This window comes from Salvelinus sp. IW2-2015, linkage group LG4p (genome assembly GCF_002910315.2).
Source record: "Salvelinus sp. IW2-2015 linkage group LG4p, ASM291031v2, whole genome shotgun sequence".
In the NCBI taxonomy this organism is placed as follows: Eukaryota; Metazoa; Chordata; class Actinopteri; order Salmoniformes; family Salmonidae; genus Salvelinus; species Salvelinus sp. IW2-2015.
The window spans coordinates 5,510,248-5,533,571 of NC_036841.1; the positions used below are offsets into that span (position 1 = coordinate 5,510,248).

Genomic DNA, 23,324 nt, shown 5'->3' on the forward strand with positions numbered 1-23,324 from the left:
TGTTCTCAACTGACTTGCCTAGTTAAATAAAGGTTAAATAAAATAAAAAAATCAACAACAAAAAAAGATCCTGTCCATACTGTCGATACACACCATTATGTTCATACTGTATATTTATAGTCCGGACACTGACATTGCTCGTTCTGATATTTCTTTAATTTCCAAATTGTTATTTTTTTTAAATCTATGTGTATTGTTTTGTATTGCAAGGGTACAGTATACTGCCTGTACTGCATATATCACCCACTTTCACATTTCTGAGATAGATAGCTGACTCACCACAGAACCATATTTTTTCATAACCGTGGCCCATATTTTTCCTTTAGTGCCTAAAATACAGATTAGTACCAGAAGTCCTTATTTCTAGAGACAGGATACAAAGCCACAAAACACAAGACATGTTGGAAGCTCCTATGTGTGTTGCAAATGACACCTTATTCCCCATAAAGTACACTACAATGACACCCTAAAGTAGTGCACTATATTAGTAAAACGGTGCCATTTGGGACGCATCCCTTGTCTTTTGAAGCATTATGTTTTGCTGCTGAGGTCAATTGAACATATCTGTGGTTTGACATGATATTTAAAGCAGCAGTCTAAAAAACAGCAGTCTAAGACGAGTTTGCTTGGCTCAGTTATTCTTTCAAGCAAATTGCTACTACTGCAGACACCAGGCTTACCAACGAAATGGACATTCAACCTACCATTTCTCTATTTGCATTCTGAAGTGTGCTGATTTGAAAAACAGAAAATACAGATGTGGATAAAGTCAGCTGTTTTGTAGTTACACCACTTATAATCCTGATCAGTTAAAATTCAAGCTAATGGCCAGCAGATGTCAGTGTTGTCTATAATAAACACCACTGACAGGACATCGTGACTTCACTCAGCTTGGTGGTTGCAATATACAATATTGTGAGTACACATGCATAGTGTTAGTGTATGGTTTGTCCAGCAAGGGTTGTTCCTCTTTCTGGGAGGTCTGTGAGAGGGGGAAGTTTGAAAGAGAAGAAGGAAGAAACAGACTGAAGTTAGAGGTGGAGAAGAGAGGAGAGGGAGAAACAGAGAAGGAAAAGAAAAGGGAAAAGGTGAACAGGGAATGTGGAGGAGGATAGAAGACAGAGAAACATAGTGAACGTGGAAGAAGAGGAGAGAGGGGGAAACATAGGAAACTCGAGGTTAGGCGACAGAACCAGAGGCTGGATACCAGATATCACCTTATCCTCCCGGCAACACCCCAGCAACGCCCTGGCAACCCCGACACACTGAAATAATTAGTATTGTCGCCCAGCGCCACGGCTCTCCATCTCCCCTGCTTCCCCCAGCCTGCCAGACCCCTCCACTCTGATTTATATTAGGTTTATTATCTAATAACTCCGACTGCAGGAACCGTGGACCAAATGCTGTTTAACAGCAGCTGTAAAACACAAGTTGTAAAAACACACAGCACACTACAGCCCCCAACCAACCCCAACTCCTTATTCCACCACACAGGCCTCAACCAACCACAACTCCCTTCAACACACAGGCCTCAACCAACCCCAACTCCCTCCATCATACAGGCTCCTCAACCAACCCCAAACTCCCTCCATCGACACAGGCCCCAACCAAGCATAACTCCTCCATGACACAAGGCCCCAACCAACTCCCTCCATGACACAGGCCCCAACCAACGCCCTCCATGACACAGACCCCAACCCAACGCCCTCCATGACACAGGCCCCAACCAACGCCCTCCATGACACAGGCCCCAACCAACTCCCTCCATGACACAGCCCCAACCAACGCCCTCCATGACACAGCCCCAACCACTCCCTCCATCACACAGGCCTCAACCAACCCCAACTCCCTCCATCACACAGGCCTCAACCAACCCCCACTCCCTCCATCACACAGGCCTCAACCAACCCCAACTCCCTCCATCACACAGGCCTCAACCAACCCCGACTCCCTCCATCACACAGGCCTCAACCAACCCCGACTCCCTCCATCACACAGGCCTCAACCAACCCCGACTCCTTATTCCATCACACTAACCAACACCAACTCCTTCCATCTTGAGAAAGAAATAGAAAATAAAGGATGAATAAAGTAAGTAAATGTAATGTCATTGTCTGGCTCTGTGCTCAGTGTTTAAGTAGGGGTGATGGGCTTGCTGTGAGTTCAACAGAGAAGCGCAGTTCCAGAGGGAGGTAGTCAGAGAGGAGAGAGCATGGTTTGTATGAAACTGATAATGTGGACAGACAGACTGCAGCAGTATGGTCCATGAGGGCATACTGTTTTGAAATAAACTTTGATTTGATACAGTAGAAGACAGACAGCAGCTCTGGTCTAGAGAATAGTGAACCCTTACAGCCTCTTAGCACTGTATGTTTTAGTGTGGTGCTGCACCCCCACCCATCTTTATTTCATTTCCAATCGATCCCCACTCAGCTTTCTGTCACACCTGCGTTCTTCCTCCTGTTCCAGAACACAAGTCAGCAGAGGAAATGGTCTGCGGCACAAACAGCACTCTATTCCTTATTTAGTGCACTACTTTTAACCAGGGCCCATTGACCTCTTCATCACAGCTCTGGTCCAGGAGGGCTGCTGGGGCCGGGGTCACCTAAGGGCGGGCTGACTCTCTCTCTCTCTCTCTCTCTTTTTTAATCTCATCACGAAGGGAAACAGGGTTCCCACTGGGCACACACCGGATGAATCAACATTGTTTCCACGTCATTTCAAAAGGATGTGGAACCAACGTGGAGTAGATGTTGAATTGACGTCTGTGCACAATGGGTTGTGTATTAGAAGCATGGGTGTTGGTGGCTGCTTCAGTTCAACTGTCTAGATGTATTTCCTGGCTTGGACAACCACACTGTCTTACTGGGGAGTTGGGATGTGTTCTAAATCACTCGCTTTCTCTGTATAGTGCACTACTTCTGACCAGAGCTATATGGGAATAGGATGCCATTTGGGACACATCCTTGGTTTGCAGTTTTCGAACAGGCCCTGCACAAACGTTGGACTAATAGGTTGTGTCTTGGTGCAGCTACAGTGAATTCTCATGAATGAAGCTATAAGTGCAATAGGCTAGGCTGTACTGTAAAGAGAAAATGCTCTGTAGTTGGCCAGTCTCACCTCTTCTCACTAAAACCTGGCTGCCAGCAGTAGACATACACTACCGTTCAAAAGTTTGGGGTCACTTAGAAATGTCCCTGTTTTTGAAAGAAAAGCACATTTTTTGTCCATTAAAATAACATCAAATTGATCAGAAATACAGNTCAAAAGTTTGGGGTCACTTAGAAATGTCCCTGTTTTTGAAAGAAAAGCACATTTTTTGTCCATTAAAATAACATCAAATTGATCAGAAATACAGTGTAGAAATTTGGAATATCTACATAGGCGTATAGAGGCCCATTATCAGCAACCATCACTCCTATGCTCCAATGGCACATTGTGTTAGCTAATCCAAGTTGATCATTTTAAAAGGCTAGTTGATCCTTAGAAAACCCTTTTGCAATTATGTTAGCACAGCTGAAAACTGTTGTTCTGATTAAAGAAGCAATAAAACTGGGCTTCTTTAGACTAGTTGAGTATCTGGAACATCAGCATTTGTGGGTTCAATTACAGGCTCAACATGGCCAGAAACAAAGCACTTTCTTCTGAAACTCATCAGTCTATTCTTGTTCTGAGAAATGAAGGCTATTCCATGTGAAAAATTGCCAAGAAACTGAAGATCTCGTACAACGCTCTGTGTACTACTCCCTTCACAGAACAGCGCACACTGTCTCTAACCAGAATAGAACGAGGAGTGGGAGGCCCCGGTGCACAACTGAGCAAGAGGACAAGTACATTAGAGTGTCTAGTTTGAGATACAGACGCCTCACAAGTCCTCAACTGGCAGCTTCATTAAATAGTACCCGCAAAACATCAGTCTCAACGTCAACAGTGAAGAGGGGACTCCAATTTACAGCTGTGCTAACATAATTGCAAAAGGGTTTTCTAAGGATCAATTAGCCTTTTAAAATGATAAACTTGGATAAGCTAACACAACGTGCCATTGGAACACAGAAGTGATGGCTGCTGATCTCTGTAAGCCTATGTAGATATTCCATAAAAAATCCAGCTACAAGAGTCATTTACAGCATTAACAATGTCTACACTGTATTTCAGATCAATTTGATGTCATTTTAATGGACCAAAAATGTGCTTTTCTTTCATAAACAAGGACATTTCTAAGTGACCCCAAACTTTTGAACGGTAGTGTTGCTAGCTTCACAATGAAAATATTGTGCTCTCCCCACAGAGGCTCAGGGTGATACATCAATGTCAGGAGTTCTTGTTATAACTACACTTCGGGGTTGATAAATCCAATTTTGGCCAATATATATTCATGACGTATAGCCATTGATTCTCAAGGAATACAAGCTTGTTTGATTTATTTGATTGTTTGTAAACAAACACTCTACAGCTTCAAAACATAGTTAAAACTATAATTTTGATTATGAACTGTCAGTGCCATCCCTCACAAGTTGCGAATGCTGTTTTTCGAATCGCAGAATGTAGATTTAAATCACCTCTGTTGAGTGGATCCCCTTCGAAAAGCTCTATTCATTAATGTGCCATCTCCCTGCCTGCTCCCGCAGCTCCCCCGGGGCTGCCTGGGTGACACACACACACAGAAGACACAGTGCTGTCCACACGTCTCGGTGATAAGTGGTTCCTTTGTGTTTAAAATGATTTCCTTCTCACGGGACAATAAATCTATTAGATGTTATTGTAAAGCTTCCTGGATTCGGGATATAGGGGTATAGGGTGCCATTTGGGACAAAGCCAACATCTACATGTAAGACTGAAAACAAATGGCATAATGATCTAACTACAGCTGTTATCAGAACCCCACTACAGTGAGAGTTGTTTACAACTCTTCACCCACCCTGCTTTAGCAGCAGGGTAAAACAGATGTAAATAATAAAGGCGTGTATTTCCTTGGGAGGAAGGGATGGAGGGAGGGGTCACAGTGAGGGTACTTTGCTTCCGATGTACCATTCAGTGAACCTGGCTCTGAGATGTTGTTTTAATTGCCACAGAGAGAGAGAAGAGAGAGGAGGAGGAGAGAGAGAGAGAGAGAGAGAGAGAGAGAGAGAGAGAGAGAGAGAGAGAGAGAGAGAGAGAGAGAGAGAGAGAGAGAGAGAGAGAGCGAGAGCGAGAGACAGAGAGAGAGAGGGAGAGAGACAGAGAAGAGAGAGAGAGAGAGAGAGAGAGACAACAGAGAGAAAGAATAACAGGGGTAATATCCACCAAAGTGTTTTTCTAGTCACCACAGGGAGGCTGGGGGAGCAGAAGGCTCTCTCTCCCCCCCCCCCTCTCTCTCTCTTTCTCTCGCTCTCTCTCTCTTATATTCACTGCATTAAAATGTCAGGCCCTTAATGACTCAATATGCATCCTCCCATATGCCTCCTCTCCTCTTTTCTCCTCTTCCTCTCTTCTCCTTCTGCTGAGTTAAGCTCTCTATTGTCTGTTTTTAGGCTCCACGCCTCTCCTCTCCTCCTTTCCTCCTCTCATTTCCTCCCCCTCTACTCTCCTGAGCTCTGGACCCAGCAGCAATGGAACAGAACCTGACAGAGTCTTTCTCCTAAAGAGAAATTGTGCGTGATGATGTTTGTGCTTGGCCATAAATTTAAATAGCCACGTTGACCTCTAAATACAACAGAGTCTCTCTTAGATCAAAATGTTAGTGTATCCTGCCCTAACAAGGAACAACGGTACTTAATTGTATCCTTCAGTGGAAGGGTTTGATGAAAGTGCAAAATAGACACTCTGTTAAATATTGGTTGACAGAAGCCAGCTGAGTCAGCTAGAACAGGCAGGTTTTGAAGGAGGAACATTCAAACCTATTTCCTGTACCAGGCCTTCATCACCATCACATTAGTCTCAACAAACATCCCACTCAGAGTAATGCAATTAAATGGTGATCTGATCCACAGGGGAGTAGATAATGGAGAAATTATGGTTTGAGATCTTTAATACAGTATCCTCCCGCTGGGCACACACTGGMTGATTCAGTGTTGTTTTTGGAATCAAAGTAGAAAATACTTTGGATTTGAAAAAAGTAATCAACCAGTACTGTTTTTATCTTAATTAAACCAGCATTGTAAATTTAAATTAGGGTAAAACTTCAACTTAAATAAATTGACAACCTGACTAACAATCTAATTTCAAAATAATCATCAGAACTATGTATACATTGAAATTGCGTTGAAAATTCCACATAGTAACGTAAAAAATATTTGGCAGGTAGACAACCTAAATAGCATTGACTAGTTGAAAGTAATTCCTTTAACTTTTCTTATACAATTGTCTATGAAAGTACATTCGGAGTGAGTTTGGGTTTATGTAGGCAACACTGACATCTAATTTGCCCAACAAAGGACACCGTCATTTCAACATGTAGCGAGGATACTATCATTCATTCATGGTTGATTGGATCTTTGGAAGTTTAGAAGTAGTTATCATTAGCCCTACAAATAGGATGCCAAATTCATGATATTAATAACACATGTCTACATTTGGATATTGTTTTGTATGTGAAGGATGTTTGTTTGATTTCCAATTTAATCTACAAGTTAGTAATATGTTGGATTCAAGTCTCCATCTAAAGTAAAAATCAAAGTTGAAAAATTGGACTAAATCAAATCTAACTTAAAGTGCATTTAAAGTTTGATTTGGTGCTGTTCTTTAACATACATTTTTGGTTGAGATGGAGATGTGAACATATCAACATATCAATCATTCATTTGTAGACATACTGGATATTGAGTTGTGAACACAACCACATACCAACATATCAATCATTCATTTGTAGACATACTGNCAATCATTCATTTGTAGACATACTGGATATTGAGTTGTGAACACAACCACATACCAACATATCAATCATTCATTTGTAGACACACTGGATATTGAATTGTGAACACAACCACATACCAACATTTGAAGGAGATGTATCTTCTGCTTGGATAGTATATGTACTGTATATTATGTATTCATATATAAAACACAATATCCAAAGGTTAAAGTTTATTGTTCACATCAAGAATTTGGCATCCTATTTATAGGGCTATTGGTAACTTTTTCTAAACTTCAAAAGATCCAATCAACCATGGACAAATTATAGTATGTCTACAGGTAACTGCCAAAATAAAGGAAACACCAACATAAAGTTTCAGAACAGCTTCAATGAAATCTATTGGATGGATGCGACAACATTCTTCAACGAGAAATTCCATAATTTGGTGTTTTGTTGACGGTGGTGGAAAATGCTGTATTAGACGCCGCTCCAGATTTTCCCGTAAGTGTTCAATTTTGGTTGAGATCTGGTGACTGAGACACCCATGGCATATCGTTTACATCGTTTTCATGCTCATTAAACCATGCAGTGACCACTTGTGCCCTATGGATGGGTGCATTGTCATCATATGGGGGTTGTAACACAGGGGAATAGCCATGGTAGCCAAAATAATGGCCTGCCCAGCATTTTTATACATGACCCTAATCACACTTGGTTGGTTAATGCTTAATTAACTCAGGAATCACACCTGTTTGGTTCCTGAGCCTACAGCCTATAGGGAGGAGGTCAGAGACCTGGCTGTGTGGTGCCAGGATAACAACCTCTCCCTCAACATGATCAAGACAAAAGAGATGATTGTGGACTACAGGAAAAGGAGGACCGAGCACGCCCCCATTCTCATTGACGGGGCTGTAGTGGAGCAGGTTGAGAGCTTCAATTTCCTTGGTGTCCACATCACCAACAGACTATCATGGTCCAAACACACCAAGACAGTCGTGAAGAGTGCACGACAAAGCCTATCTCCCCTCAGGAGACTGAAAAGATTTGACATGGGTCCTCAGGTCTGCAAAAAGTTCTACAGATGCACCATCGAGAGCATCCTGACTGATTGCATCACTGCCTGGTATGGCAACTGCTCGGCCTCCGCCCGCAAGGCACTACAGAGTGGTGCGTACGGCCCAGTACATCACTGGGGCCACACTTCCTGCCATCCAGGACCTCTATACCAGGCGGTGTCAGAGGAAGGCCCTAAAAATTGCCAAAGACTCCAGCCACCCTAGTCATAGATTGTTCTCTCTGCTACCGCACGGCAAGTGGTACCGGAGTGCCAAGTCTAGGTCCAAAGGGCTTCTTAACAGCTTCTACCCCCAAGCCATAAGACTCCTGAACAGCTAATCAAATGGCTACCCCCACCCCCTCTTTTACGCTGCTGCTACTCTCTGTTTATTATCTATGCATAGTCACTTTACCTCTACATACATGTGCATAATATCCTCAATTACCTCGACTAACCTGTGCCCCCGCACATTGACTCTGTACCAGTACCCACTGTATATAGTCTTGCTACTGTTATTTTACTGCTGCTCTTTAATTACTTGTTATTTTTTATAAAATCTTTATTTTTTACTTATATATTTTTACTAAACACTTATCTTTCTATAAACTGCATTGTTGGTTAAGTAAGCATTTCACTGTAAGGTCGACACCTGTTGTATTCGGCGTATGTGACAAAAAATATTTGATTTGATTTGTTTGGCTGAACCTGCTTTCAATATACTTTGTATCCCTCATTTACTCAAGTGTTTCCTTTATTTTGGCAGTTACCTGTAGCTATTGAAATGATGGTCTCCATTGTGCAAATCAGATGTCAATGTAGCATACATAACCCAACCTCACTGCGAATTTACTTTCACATTTAGCTTGTGTAAGAAAAGTTAGAGTTACTTTCAACTATTCAATGCTATTTAGTTAGTCTATTCAAATGAGTATGGGAGCTGCTCGTTATCTAAACGTGTTGACATAATAGCTCAGTGGAATACAGCACAGCTTGTTTCCAAAGCTAAGCATGGTACGTAGACATCTCTGGCGCTCCGCATTAGCATCGAATAGCCCCCGTGATATGCACCTTTTCAGGGAAGTTAGGAACCAATATACACAAGCAGTTAGGAAAGCTAAGGCTAGCTTTTTCAAGCAGAAATTTGCATCCTGTAGCACAAACTCAAAAAAGTTCTGGGACTCTGAAAAGTCCATGGAGAATAAGAGCACCTCCTCCCAGCTACCCACTGCACTGAGGCTAGGAAACACTGTCACCACCAATAAATCCACTATAATTTAGAATTTCAATAAGCATTTTTCTACGGCTGGCCATGCTTTCAACATGGCTACCCCTACCCCGGTCAATAGCCCTGCAGCCCCCACAGCAACTCGCCCAAGCCTCCCCCATACCCAAATCCAGATAGCTGATGTTCTGAAAGAGCTGCAAAATCTGGACCCCTACAAATCAGCCGGGCTAGACAATCTGGACCCTCTCTAAAATTATCTGACGAAATTGTTGCAACCTCTATTACTAGCCTGTTCAACCTCTCTTTCGTATCGTCTGAGATTCCCAAAGATTGGAAACCTGCCACGGTCATTCCCCTCTTCAAAGGGGGAGACACTCTAGACCCAAACTGCTACAGACCTATATCTATCCTACCCTGCCTTTCTAAGGTCTTCGAAAGCCAAGTTAACAAACAGATCACCGACCATTTCGAAAACCACCGTACCTTCTCCGCTATGCAATCTGGTTTCAGAGCCGGTCATGGGTGCACCTCAGCCACGCTCAAGGTCCTAAACGATATCATAACCGCCATCGATAAGAGACATTACTGTGCAGCGGTATTCATCGACCTGGCCAAGGCTTTCGACTCTGTCAATCACCACATTCTTATCGGCAGACTCAACAGCCTTGGTTTCTCAAATGATTGCCTCGCCTGGTTCACCAACTACTTTCTGATAGAGTTCAGTGTGTCAAATCGGAGGGACTGTTGTCCGGACCTCTGGCAGTCTCTATGGGGGTGCCACAGGGTTCAATTCTCGGGCCGACTCTTTTCTCTGTATACATCAATGATGTCGCTCTTGCTGTTGGTGACTCTCAGACGACACCATTCTGTATACCTCTGCCCTTCTTTGGACACTGTGTTAACTAACCTCCAGACGAGCTTCAATGCCATACAAATCTCCTTCTATGGCCTCCAACTGTTCTTAAATGCAAGTAAAACTAAATGCATGCTCTTCAACCGATTGCTGCCCGCACCTGCCCGCCCATCCAGCATCACTACTCTGGGCGGTTCTGACTTAGAATATGTGGACAACTACACATGCATAGGTGTCTGGTTAGACTGTAAACTCTCCTTCCAGACTGACATTAATCATCTCCAATCCAAAATTAAATCTAATTGCTATATTGTAATTACTTCGCCACCATGGCCTATTTATTGCCTTACCTTCCTTATCCTACCTCATTTGCACACACTGTATATAGACTTTTTCTACTGTATTATTGACTGTATGCTTGTTTATTCCATGTGTAATTCTGTGTTGTCGTATATGTGTCGAACTGCTTTGCTTTATCTTGGCCAGGTCGCAGCTAGCCTTAAATAAAGGTGAAATAAAAAAAATTAAAATCTGGATGGTAGACTTGTTTTTACTGAAGTGCATTACCCCTCATATACCAGTATGAGTCAATGTTCAGGCAGGAATCATTGGACTGTCGCTTTATTTCAATATAACTCTTTATTTAGGTTCATAGCACGACGTTGAAACAATGACGTTGATTCAAACATACCATTTTACTATTAACATTGTTTGTGCTACCATGCCAACTCCTTGTCACTAATTGTCATGCCTAAGATGTATGGCTTGAGAATGAGTAATGCAGTTAGCAAGCAAACAAACAGATCTGGGACCAGGCTAATAATACAATAAAGATTCATACTAAGAAACATCACTGTTGTTTGACATGTCAAATAACAGGAGAGGTAGTCAGTTGTGTCAGTTAGCTTTAGGATTCTATGTGACTAGCAGGCACTTAAAGAACAGCCCGTTTTGAATGAATAAAAATCCTGGTCAGTTTAGTAAGGGAAATGCCTCGGGAGTCCAACACTGTAATTACACTATGAGACCAGAATAAGACAGAGGACTTCTGGTAAAGAAGCATTAGCAGCATATAACACAACAGCCATACTAGAAATTACATACAGAAAACGCCAAACACCAACTTGTGGAATTTCAACTTCGACAAAAGGGTAAAATATATAACACGTATATACAGTACCAGTCAAAAGTTTGGACACACCTACTCATTCCAGGGTTTTTCTATATTTGACTATTTTCTACATTTTCTACATTTTCTACATTCTACATTCTCTCAACCAGCTTCATGAGGTAGTCACATGGATTGCATTTCAATAAACATGTGGGCCTTGTTAAAAGTTAATTTGTGGAATTTCTTTCCTTCTTAATGCGTTTGAGCCAATCAATTGTGTTGTGACAAGGTAGGCCTATTTGGTAAAATACCAAGTCCATATTATGGCAAGAATGGTTCAAATAAGCAAGGAGAAACGACAGTCCATCATTACTTTAAGACATGAAGGTCAGTCAATACGGAGCATTTCAAGAACTTTGAAAGTTTCTTCAAGTGCAGTCACAAAAACCATCAAGTACTATGATGAAACTGGCTCTCATGAGGACCGCCACAGGAAAGGACCACCCTGAGTTACCTCTGCTGCAGAGAATTCAGTTAACTGCACCTCAGAATGCAGCCCAAATAAATGCTTCACGGAGTTCAAGTAACAGACACATCTCCACATTAACTGTTCAGAAGAGACTGCATGAATCAGGCCTTCATGGTCGAATCGCTGCAAAGAAACCAATACTCAAGGACACCAATAAGAAGAAGAGACTTGCTTGGGCCAAGAATCACGAGCAATGGATATTAGACCAGTGGAAATCTATCCTTTGGTCTGATGAGTCCAAATTTGAGATTTTGGGTTCCAATCCACCGTGTCTTTGTGAGACGCAGAGTAGGTGAACGGATGATCTCCGCATGTGAGGTGTAATGGTGTGGGAGTGCTTTGCTGATGACACTGTCAGTGATTTATTTAGAATTCAAGGCACACTTAACCAGCATGGCTACCACAGCATTCTGCAGCGATATGCAATCCAATCTGCGCTTAGTGGGACTGTAATTTATTTTTCAACAGGACAATGACCCAACACACCTCCAAGCTGTGTAAGGGCTATTTGACCAAGAAGGAGAGTGATGGAGTGCTGCATCAGATGACCTGGCCTCCACAATCACCCGACCTCAACCCAGTTGAGATGGTTTGGGATGAGTTGGACCGCAGAGTGAAGGAAAAGCAGCCAACAAGTGCTTAGACTGTTGGAAAAGCATTCCTCATGAAGCTGCTTGAGAGAATGCCAAGAGTGTGCAAAGCTGTCATCAAGGCAAAGGGTGGGTACTTTGAAGTATCTAAAATCTCAAATATATTTTGATTTGTTTAACACTTTTTTGGTTAAATTTGAACGAGTAGGTGTGTCCAAACTTTTGACTGGTACTGTATTTTTCTGGTACTGTATTGGTTGTTTGAAAGGGCGAGAGTAAGTGATTGCATCCCAAATGGCACCCTATTCCCCATTTAGTTCACTTCTTTAGAGCAGGGCCCATACGGCTTTTGTCAAAAGTAGGGCACCATATAGGTAATAGGTTGCCATTTTGGATATACACAGCAATGGAACCCAGGGTCTACTGTCAGTCCTTACCATCCTCCCAATCTGAGGGACATTCTGAGGTCCTATGTGGCAAAAAAATGATTCAGTCAACACCTAAACTACATATTTTTAGAGACACAGCGGGATAGCTGCTGTCAGTCAAGACCGTCATATTAAATGTCACTTACAGAATAGTGTCAGATGGCTACTATACAAACTGTATTATCAGCAGAGCTTAGAGTGGAGGGGGTGGTTAGTGGTGCACACTCACTACTTTGTCTAGAAGGGGAAACATGTTTTTCTCAAATTCCCTGCTTTCACTCAGCTTGCTGCGTGGTGACAGGCATCCCTCCCTCCCTTCCTCCACCCCTCCATCCTGCATGGTGGCAACCCTCAGCCCAGCGGTTTGTCCTGTTTGTCCTCCAGTACTGAATCAGATCTGGGTGGAGCACCAACATCCACAATTTTCTAGCACCACTTCATAGTCACACAGCAGCACAATTTTCCTTGTGGTGGTGATTCTGAGGCAGGAATGAGAGGGAGAAGAAACATCTGCACCTTACGTGAGATGGTCCTCTTCCTCTCTTTCCCTCTCTCTAGCCTCTCTCTCTTTCCCCTCTTTCTCTCCACATGTGGCCCAGAATTGTAGGCCGGTCAGTTGGAGCGGTGTGGGCATTGATTGTAGCGGCAGACAGCTGCACCCCATCCGCTCCCAACATGTTTCTGATTAGGCCAGATGTGTCTGTTTGTTAGGCGTGGAGTCGTGTTTGATGTGCTGGCTCGGCTGCGTTGGCGGCAGTGTTATCGTGACAGGCTCTGAGGGTGCAGAGCTCAGCGGAAGTGGATTAACCTCATAAAGAGGCCTGTGGTGCAGCGGGGTGAAAACAGGCAGGGTAGAGAGACTTCAGCTGTGAGAAGGAACTTTCTGGAAATCACCCAGCAGTCACACCCAGACCCAGGCCCAGACCTGCAGGCCCAGGCCCGAAACTCAAATCCAGACAGAGTCAAGCCCAAACCCAGACCCATTCCACCAGCGCCCGCCTCAAACCCATACCTAAAACCAGACTCAGACAAAGGCCAAGAACCAGCCTCATTCCTCACTGGAGCTACTGGGGTTGTAAAAGAAGAAATAAAACATATTGGAAATAAGTTGTAAATATAAAGTTATTCTTAACAAATGTCAAATTAACAAAATAAAGCTGAAATACCAATTCTACACCCTCATCATCACAGAGGCACTAAAATGTGTCTGAATATCCAGTCTGAACAACATACAGTAAAACATACAAGGATTTTAAGTCACGTGAAGGCGATATTTAAGAGCCAACTTTGCATGATCTTTGCAAGCGCCGCAAAAACCTTAACTTGAGATATATGGCAGTGGTAATGTATTTAGCAACATGTTGCTTTGCTCTATTTCATCTTTGAAATATTATTCAAGTCCTACATCAGAGCTGAGTATTGTAGCATATTGTGGCATGGAAAAGACCCACACCATAAATAATACTTCTCTCTTCCATTCATTCCCCTGCAGGTAGGAGCTCGATGCTTCGCCATTCCACTGCAATGACACACAAATACAAGCAAAGACACACACGCACACACCTAGGCACACACCTAGGCACACACAGACATAAACAGAGTTCCACCCGTTGACAACATGATGATTCTGCATAGGCCACTTGTGGCTGGGTATTTGGCCCAGGTGACTACCCCTGTCTCTCTCCACCAATGCCCAGAAACCAAGGCCTGCTGCCTGCTTGACCAACCAACCAGCCAGCCAGCCAACCGACCATTCAAACCCAGTCCTCCAACAGGCAGACAGGCAGAGAGAAAGGGCTCTGGCAGGCCCTGCACCCCCAGCATTTTGTTTAGCACGAAAGGTATTTTAGGAAGCGGGGCACATTTGGGCAGAACTTTACAAATAAACCTGCTGTTTATGGTCCGGAAAGGGCTTTGCATGGCCCAGCCACTCCTGCTTCCTCTGTAGTCTGGAGGCTAACACTCCCAGCCCCTCGGGGAGAGGAGAGGAGACTTGTCTTTTCCTGCTACCACTGACTTTGCTGATAACTATTTTATTGAGGGAAAATGTACTTGCTACGATTGTGATATGTTGTTGTCTCACTGAGCTATATTAAGACAAATAATTGTAAGTCGCTGTGGATAAGAGTGTCTGCGAAATTACTAAAATGTAATTGTAAAATGAGAAGAGAGGGCTGAGGGGAGAGGAGAGAGGGGGAGGAGGATAGGAGGAAGGAGAGAGTGAAGAGGAGGGAGGAGAGTGCCGAGCACTCCACTACCAGTCTGTAATGAGGCAATACGGCTGATGGTTCCCCATGCGTGAAACAACAATGCCTTCCAGGCCCGGTTACAGCCCGCTGGCCCAGACTCTTACCATCATGAAGACACGAGGTTACCACACTAACAAGGAACTTCACTACATGTCTGGCCTGTTTATTTCTTGATGATTCAGATAAGATGCTAAATAAAATGCAGGAATATGTGGCTGGCTTCTTCGAGATGGTCTCCTCGAGAAGCTAGTTTCTTCGAGATGGTCTCCTCGAGAAGCTAGTTTCTTAGAGATTGTCTCTTTGCTAGAGCCATGCTAGCTATGTTTCTAATCTTTCCACCTGTAGTTTGTTATTGTAACCCTGCTCGCCTTTCCTGTATATCTGCTGTTAGTCTTTGATTAGTGTGGGGTTTCCCAGTCACACACACAGAGTTTGATGCTCCACAGCACCAGACAGAGAGAGAGAGAGAGAGAGAGAGGGAGGAAGGAAGGAAGGAAGGAAGGAAGGGAAAAAGACAGATCCTCTTCCCTTCCTCTTCTCCATGAAGCTCTCTCTCTCTCTCTCTCTGTCGCTCTGAGGCCTGGAGTCGTGGAAGCTTCCTGGGCTTCAACACATCCTTTTCCCATGATGTACTGGGAATACCTCCAGTAATCAGATTAGAGTGGAGTATGCTGAGAAAAGGCTTCAGAGTCAACCAGTTGACACAGGAACAGAGAGAATGGAAGGGAAGTTAGACGTGGAGCCTCAGTTCGGAGTAAATAAGAGAAGTCCAGAGGGGAGGGCTATAATGTCCACTTCCCCCGACAGGAAATCCAAAGCCAATTTAATCCTATACCTCCTCCTACCAGGAGACTCTCAGCTGTGTAACTAGACATATCAAACAGCCATATAGAGTTAGAGTGAACCTGAGATACACACCTGGGAGGGGAGAGGGAAGGGTTGGAAGGGGTCTGTCTCTCTCTCTCTCTCTCTGTCTGTCTGTCTGTTTAGGTTTTAAGGTGGGTCCAGCCCTGGGAGAATGGAGGTTTATGATGACGAGGTCTATTGTTGAGAGAAGCACTGTGACTCAGCCTCTCCCTTATATAAGACAAGACCTGGACTGGCAGCTTCAGTAAATAGTACCCGCAAACACCAGTCTCAACGTCAACAGTGAAGAGGTGACTCCGGGATGCTGGCCTTCTAGGCAGAGTTGCAAAGAAAAAGCCATGTCTCAGACTGGCCAATAAAAAGAAAAGATTAAGATGGGCAAAGGAACACAGACACTGGACAGAGGAACTCTGCCTAGAAAGCCAGCATCCCGGAGTCGCCTCTTCACTGAGTTTCAGAAGAAAGTTTGAACCTGTAATCAAACCCACAAATACTGACGCTCCAGATACTCAACTAGTCTAAAGAAGTCCAGTTTTATTGCTTCTTTAATCAGAACAACGGTTTTCAGCTGTGCTAACATAATTACAAAAGGGTTTTATAATGATCAATTAGCCTTTTAAAATGATAAACTTGGATTAGCTAACACAACGTGGCATTGGAACACAGGAGTGATGGTTGCTGATAATGGGCCTCTGTATGCCTATGTAGATATTCCATAAAAAATCAGCTGTTTCCAGCTACAATAGTCATTTACAACATTAACAATGTCTACACTGTATTTCTAATCAATCGAAAAAAAAAATATGGACAAAAAATTTGCTTTTCTTTCATAATCAAGGACATTTCTAAGTGACCCCAAACTTTTGAACGGTAGTGTATGTATTTATCTAAGGTTAACGTAGAGTAAGGAAGGGAAATGATATGGTATGTCAAATAAACTTTTTATTCGTTTTTGTTGTTATGATGATGAACCCTCTGGTGTGAATGTTAGAATGTCAAGAATTGTCATATATTAACTTCTCTAACTTTTATAAGCGTGCTTCAACTCCAGTCTTGCAAAGCTCTACCGTGGCTTGTTTTGTGTGCGCCAAAAGTGCAAATTAAGTCAAAATAAATAACAGGCCACCTTCAACTATCACCACTATTTCAAAGGTATTTCTGCATACTGTAGTTTCCATCTCCAGAATGATGGTCATTGATAACTCCTCTGTGACCTTGTTGACATGCAGAAGAACTAGGTTGTCCCTCATCTCCAGCTCCTCGTCTCGCTCACCGCTCTGTTAATGAATTGGCTGGAACTCTTCTCTATATTTCCAGAATGGTGAGTCACACCGTAAGATGACTCCCTACCCGAAGGATGAGGACTCTCATCCAAACCCTGTCGACCGCCTGACTGGGCGGGATGGGCGGAGAAAAGGACTACCCATCAAAGCACCAAGGAGTGATGTRCTGATTTACTGTTTCCACGGTTACAAAGCCATTAATCTTCATGACCATTAAAATAATTATATATTTATCTGTAATTTCCTGATTTATAAACCCATCAGTGTATTTTTAATCCTAGGGTGCATCCCAAATTGCACCCTATTGCCTATTTAGTGCACTACTTTTGACCAGCCCTATAGGCTATATGCACTACAGTACATAGGGAATAGGGTGGCTTTTGGGACACAGACATTGCCTGATTACAGTGTTTGTTCATGTGGCCTTGACTGTATCATAACAGATCTGTCTGTCTATATACACCATCTGGGTATGACTAATACTGAAACATGACATGCTGACGTTAGGCCTTCCCCTGGGCCCAGTCTCTCTTTATTAGAGATAGGCTACATCCCAAATGACACTATATGTAGTGCACTACTTTTGCACTACCTTTGACCAGGGCTCTGCTCAAAAGTAATGCACTATATACAGTAGGGGATAGGCTGCCATTTGGGACAGAACTTTACCTTCTACTCCACCCTAGTACCTCTCTTCCTGGCTGCTCCCTGCTTTACCGACACTTTACTCTTGTCGTGTTCGGTTCCTAAACTCCTCAATGATCGTTTATCTTACGTTCGAAGAATGGCATTTTCTTACTCAGTACACTGTTGCATGCAATGTCAAAAGCATGAGTTTTCACAATATGAAATATTGAAGGTTAGGAAGGGCTCATAGGGCTTTGGTCAAAAGTAGTAGGGAATAGGGTGCCATTTGGGATGCAGATGTTGATTCGAAGGATAAATAAAAAATATAGATAACAGAGATGCTAGGATGTTCTGTTCTGTTGCATTGTACAACTCATGGCAGGCTCTGGTCTCATAGTATATTCCTGAGAGTCACACAGTATATAGGATCACATTTTCGTAGTGCAGAAGAGCACAAATCTGTGCAAAAGTACTGTAAACCATACTATAATCTGGCAGCGAGATTTCATTTGAAACTTTTCTTTGGAAATGTGCAATAATAGAAGGTCTATGCATTGTTCAGTTTACAAAACTAGTTAAACAATCGCACACTTGGTGAAGAAAAGTGTTGAATTTATTCACACTGCCAGTTTACTTTGAGTTTTACGGAGGTTTTTGCACAGATTTGAACTATTTAGCAGCATGAAATAATTTCTGTCTGGAAGTAGAGGTCTGATGCATTGAGACCATGCAGCTGTAAGGCCACAGAGAGGCTACGTCGTGCAGCGGAAGACTATGGCCCACTAACATTAAACAAGAGGCCCCAATAAGAATAATTTATTTTCATAGGATTTATAGAATATAAATGTCGTCCATTCAGATCATGTAGCTATGTGCCACAGAGGAAGCACGTTAATAGAACTTAGACAACATTTTCATTTTCCTGGATGTTGTCTTTGGCTACAGTATGTCCCAAATGGCACCCTATTACCTATATGGTGCACTACTTTTGACCAACCTATGGGCCCTGGTCAAAAGTAATGCACTACATAGTGAATAGGGTGCCATTTGGGACACACACTTTGTCCTTGCCCTCAGTTGGGGTCAAACCAGAGGCTAGTGGGGTGATTTATTTTTCAAGGTAACATGAGCAGTATTTTGGTTAGGCTCCATCAGGGGTAGGAGCAATAACAACTATATTACCCAACGACAGCTTTAAGGACTGATTTCTTTGCCATGTTTAAAGCAAGGAAAATTGATTACTGCTTATTGTTGTGGAAGTGGGGACATTGTTTTTTATATTTGTGGTGTCAATTGCTCATGAGGTGCTGTCACCTGGAGAGACAGAGAGCGGGAGAAAGAGAGCAGGAGAGAGACGACAGAAAGAGATTAAGAGAATTATGGAGAAGATTACCTTTACCTGCCAATTAGTCTGTATAAGGCCTCCAGTCTCTCTGCTATCTCTACATAACCTCCAGACAACTTTACCATCTGTAGCTTCCTTCACCTTACCCTGCTGGAGTCAGAGACTTAGACTTACAGTCCCACAGTTTACTATAGAATACTATAGTACTTACTATATAATTATGTAGTAAACTGTAGTATACTGTAGTATACTCTAGAATAATATACTCCACACGGTAGTTTACCTCGATCATGTTTGGAACTTACTATATAATTTTGTAGTATACTGCAGAATACTATACTACACACTGTAGTATGTATCCCTTGATCATGTTTAGTACTTACTATAAAATGCTGTGGTATACTGTAGAATACTATAGTAAATACTATTGTAATGTCCGCAAAAACACTACAGTTTTTAACTGTCGTTTTTTAACTGCAAAAACACTACATTGAATGCTATAGTATATAAATATATACCATATTATAGTAGACATTTTTTTTCATGTGGGGTATGTGTGTTCGCTAGTGTGCACATTCATATCCCTGTTGGAGGACGTCAGTAAAGGGAACAAACATAGAAAGAAACGGGTTTTTCATGTATTTGATGACACATTTAAATGAACTAACCACGGATAGAGCTCTTCCTTCCCAGAAGCCTTTGGAGTGGTTTGTTTTGATCCTGTTGAGTGGGAGGGACACCATCTGTCTATGCTCCAGGATTGGACCACAGCAGAGGGAGGAAATGGGTACTGGTACGTAGGGTGTGTGCCCGTGCATGCGTGTGTGTGTGCATGTGGTTTCACACACACTCACACCACAGAGAATGAATGGTGACAAGCTTCTAAAGGTTTTGGGGAGAGAAGTTTGCCCCTTGTGTTTTCAAAGGCAGGATGGTGGGGACCGGGCATCCATCCTCCCAACACATATATGAAGGATGGCTGATTTACTGTCTATACTGCTTACACATTGCAGGCCTACATTGTAGTTCAGGAACATTGAACGCATCGGGTTTTTTTATGAACTGGAATTAAATGCAAGTGTAATTTCTCCTTGGTATTTGACTCTGGGATTAAATCAGTCAGCCAGGCAGACATTGGTTCAGAAATTAGATGGGTTATTTGAGCTTGCCTGGCATAATGGAACCAATATAATAGTCATAATCAATAGAGAAGTCAAACTCTGCCCCCCTGGTACCCCATGCAGGCTAAAGCAACCGCTAAAAGTAGCTGAAAGAATGCAAATAGTACTTGAACCCACCTGAACCCATGCAGGTCTGAAGCAGGGCCGTTGTCCCCAGCTGCTCAGTAAAGAGCTATTTATCATTTCTGACCATTCACTCCTTTCACCTCCTCTGTTTCTCATTATGTTAATGTATGGCCATGACCATGTGTGTCTCCTAAATGGCACCCTATTGCCTAAATAGTGCACTGTATTGTGCACCCCGTGGGCCCGGGTCAAAGAGGTACACTATATAGGGAATAGGGTGCCATTTGGGATGCACATCCGTGTGTGTCACATGACCTGAAAAACAATGTGTTGGTTGGTGAGGTTAGGAAAACAACCCCTCTAGAGGCCTGATATGTGTGTCTTCTCCCCCTTCCGGCCAGGGACGCAGAAATCTGCATGGGCATTTCTAACACACCGGACCATTTCTTTACTTGCAGTTCCCATTATTAGCTAAATAATGATCAATCTGTTTAAAAAAATACATTTAAACTTGCTCACTGGGCTAAAGATGGACCATCCCATCTGGCATTTACCATATGAAATATAGTTGTTGTTCTGCACAATAATATGGGCCAAGTCATGAGGTTAACCACAACCATATTTACATCTGACTTCTTCCCATTGTTTGCAAAGTAGGGAATCAAACCAGGCCTTTCCTATAACACTCAGAGTGACAAGGTCCTATAGGGTGAGATCAGTTCAGAGCCATCTCTATTGTCTTTAACCAATGGCCTACAGATGTAGGATCTAAATTTGAGCCAGTTTGCTACAGCAGGAAAATAATCCTGCAGCAACAGGAAATGTGAATTGTTATGTGGATTATAAATAATGGAAATGTTTGTAGGGGTTAATAAAACATGGTGTTTGGGCAAATCAAGAAATGACATACTTTAAAAGCATTTTTAAAACTCAAATGCACTATAAGTTAAATTCTCAGCAACAAAAGAGTGATCAAATTAAGATCCTACATCTGTATCCTGATTGCCACTAGACTACATATAACCTCTGGACTGTGTAGTATGAGGCACATTGATGCATTTAACTATATAGTCAAATAATTAGCACTATTCTGGGGTGTTATGGTTAGTAGTGATGGGAAGTTCAGCTCTATTTACTGACTCTGATCTTTTCGACTTGTTCAGTTAAAGAAAACATCTTTAGTCTAATTTTGTTCATTTGAGTCAGTAATGCCCAGAACACGCAGGATCCCCTACCGGCTAACGATGAACCGAAAACTGGAAAGAGTCATGATTCTATAAGCCTCTTGTTCACATCGTTCACCAGGGGGCTTATTGGAGCTTTCATTTGTGACTGAGACTTGTAAAAGTGAGCTTTAAACAATATACATTTGTTGATTGCTAGGCATGGATATAAGCTTATTTCTTGATACATTTGAAACGAGGTCTAGTTGTGGCTGCAACCGGACTAGATTGTGAACGACTCTTGGCCTAATGCGTCGCTTGACTGCCGTTGGCTGACTAAACTCCACTCCATGGTGAAGGAAGTTTCTGATGAACTCCACCAACGGAGTGGAGCAGAGACCAGGCTTTGTGGAATTCTAGACTAGCTAGACTGCCGTGAGGGTGATAAGCGCAATATTTTTTGCCAACTGTAGCCCCCCAAATGGTTAATTCTCAAGTTTGCTGAGCAGAGGCAGTGTATGTGGTCACACTTTAGATAGTCCAGATAGTCTATCTGTAGATGCTCTGATGACGGTCATACTATCAACAAACTATCTGTTGATAAGCAACTGCTTGCTAAGGTTGCAGTTAGGGTTAGGTTTAGAATAAGGGTAAGGTTTAGGTTTAGAGCTAGGGTTAGGGTAAGTAAGGGTTAAGTCTAGAGTTTGGATAAGGGTTAAGGTTAGGGTAAGGGTTAGGGCTAGGGTTAGGGTTAGTAGATAGTTGCAATCTTATTGATAGTCTGTAGCTAGTCTGTAGAGAATCTACAGATGGACTATCCAAATAAAGTGTACAATTGTATGTTTTGGTTCTACAAAGATGTGTCCATCATAACATTCATTAATAAATCATTGCATTAATTATTGCACCATGCAATCAATTATCAGTTCTCAACATGTCTTCTTATCTGCGCTGCCTGCAGCATGATATATTTTACTGCACACACATGATAGACAGCTGTTGGTCGGAGCACGTCTCTGGAGCCACTGATGCGGAGGAGCGTGTATCAAACAAACTACTAAAATGAATGAGTCAGCAGGTCAACGACTAATGAGTCACTCAAAAAAACAAATCAACAAATCATGACTCTCGAGTCAGTCAAAAGAGTCGTTCAATAAGAACAAATCATTTGTGAACTGCACATCACAAATGGTTAGGGCCCAGTGTTTTCCCTGACTAAGAATATCCTGGGCAGGAAACACTCTGGGCCCTAGTCCAGCAGATGATCCTGAGTGATTTAGATAGGATGATCTGTCCAGTAGCGTGCTCATGATAACTAAAAGGATATCATATTCAGTGTTGGTACAGGGAGAAAAGGGAGTGGGGGACTTTGGCTGGGGCCTAATGTCTCTGGGAACACACACCAAAACTACTCTAGCCTCCTCTGTCTGCGAACACACATTAAGGCTGAGTCCCTAGTTATCATGGGCACGCTACTGGACAGATCATTCTATATAAAGCACATCACCAACAAACTATCATGGTCCAAACACACCAAGACAGTCATGAAGAGGGCACAACAACACCTTTTCCCCCTCAGGAGACTGAAATTATTTTGCATGGGTGCCCAGATCCTCAAAAGGTTATACAGCTGCACCATCGAGAGCATCCTCACTGGTTGCATTATCACCTGGTATGGCAACTGCTCTGTATCTGAATGTAAGGCGCTACAGAGGGTAGTGCGTACGGCCCAATATATCACTGGGACCAAGCTTCCTGCCATCCAGGACCTATATAACAGGCGGTGTCAGAGGAAAGGCCAAAAAAGCGTCAAAGACTCCAGTCACCCAAGTCATAGACTGTTCTCTCTGCTACCACATGGCAAGCGGTACTGGAGCGCCAAGTCTAGGTCCAAGGGGCTTCTTATTAACAGCTT

The 23,324-nt window shown here is 42.8% G+C and overlaps 1 pseudogene; it reads right to left on the reverse strand.

Annotated features, from left to right (window-relative positions):
• The window catches only part of LOC111956794 (Fanconi anemia group J protein homolog), a 70,420-nt pseudogene that overhangs the window by 28,195 nt on the left and 18,901 nt on the right, over nt 1–23,324 (reverse strand).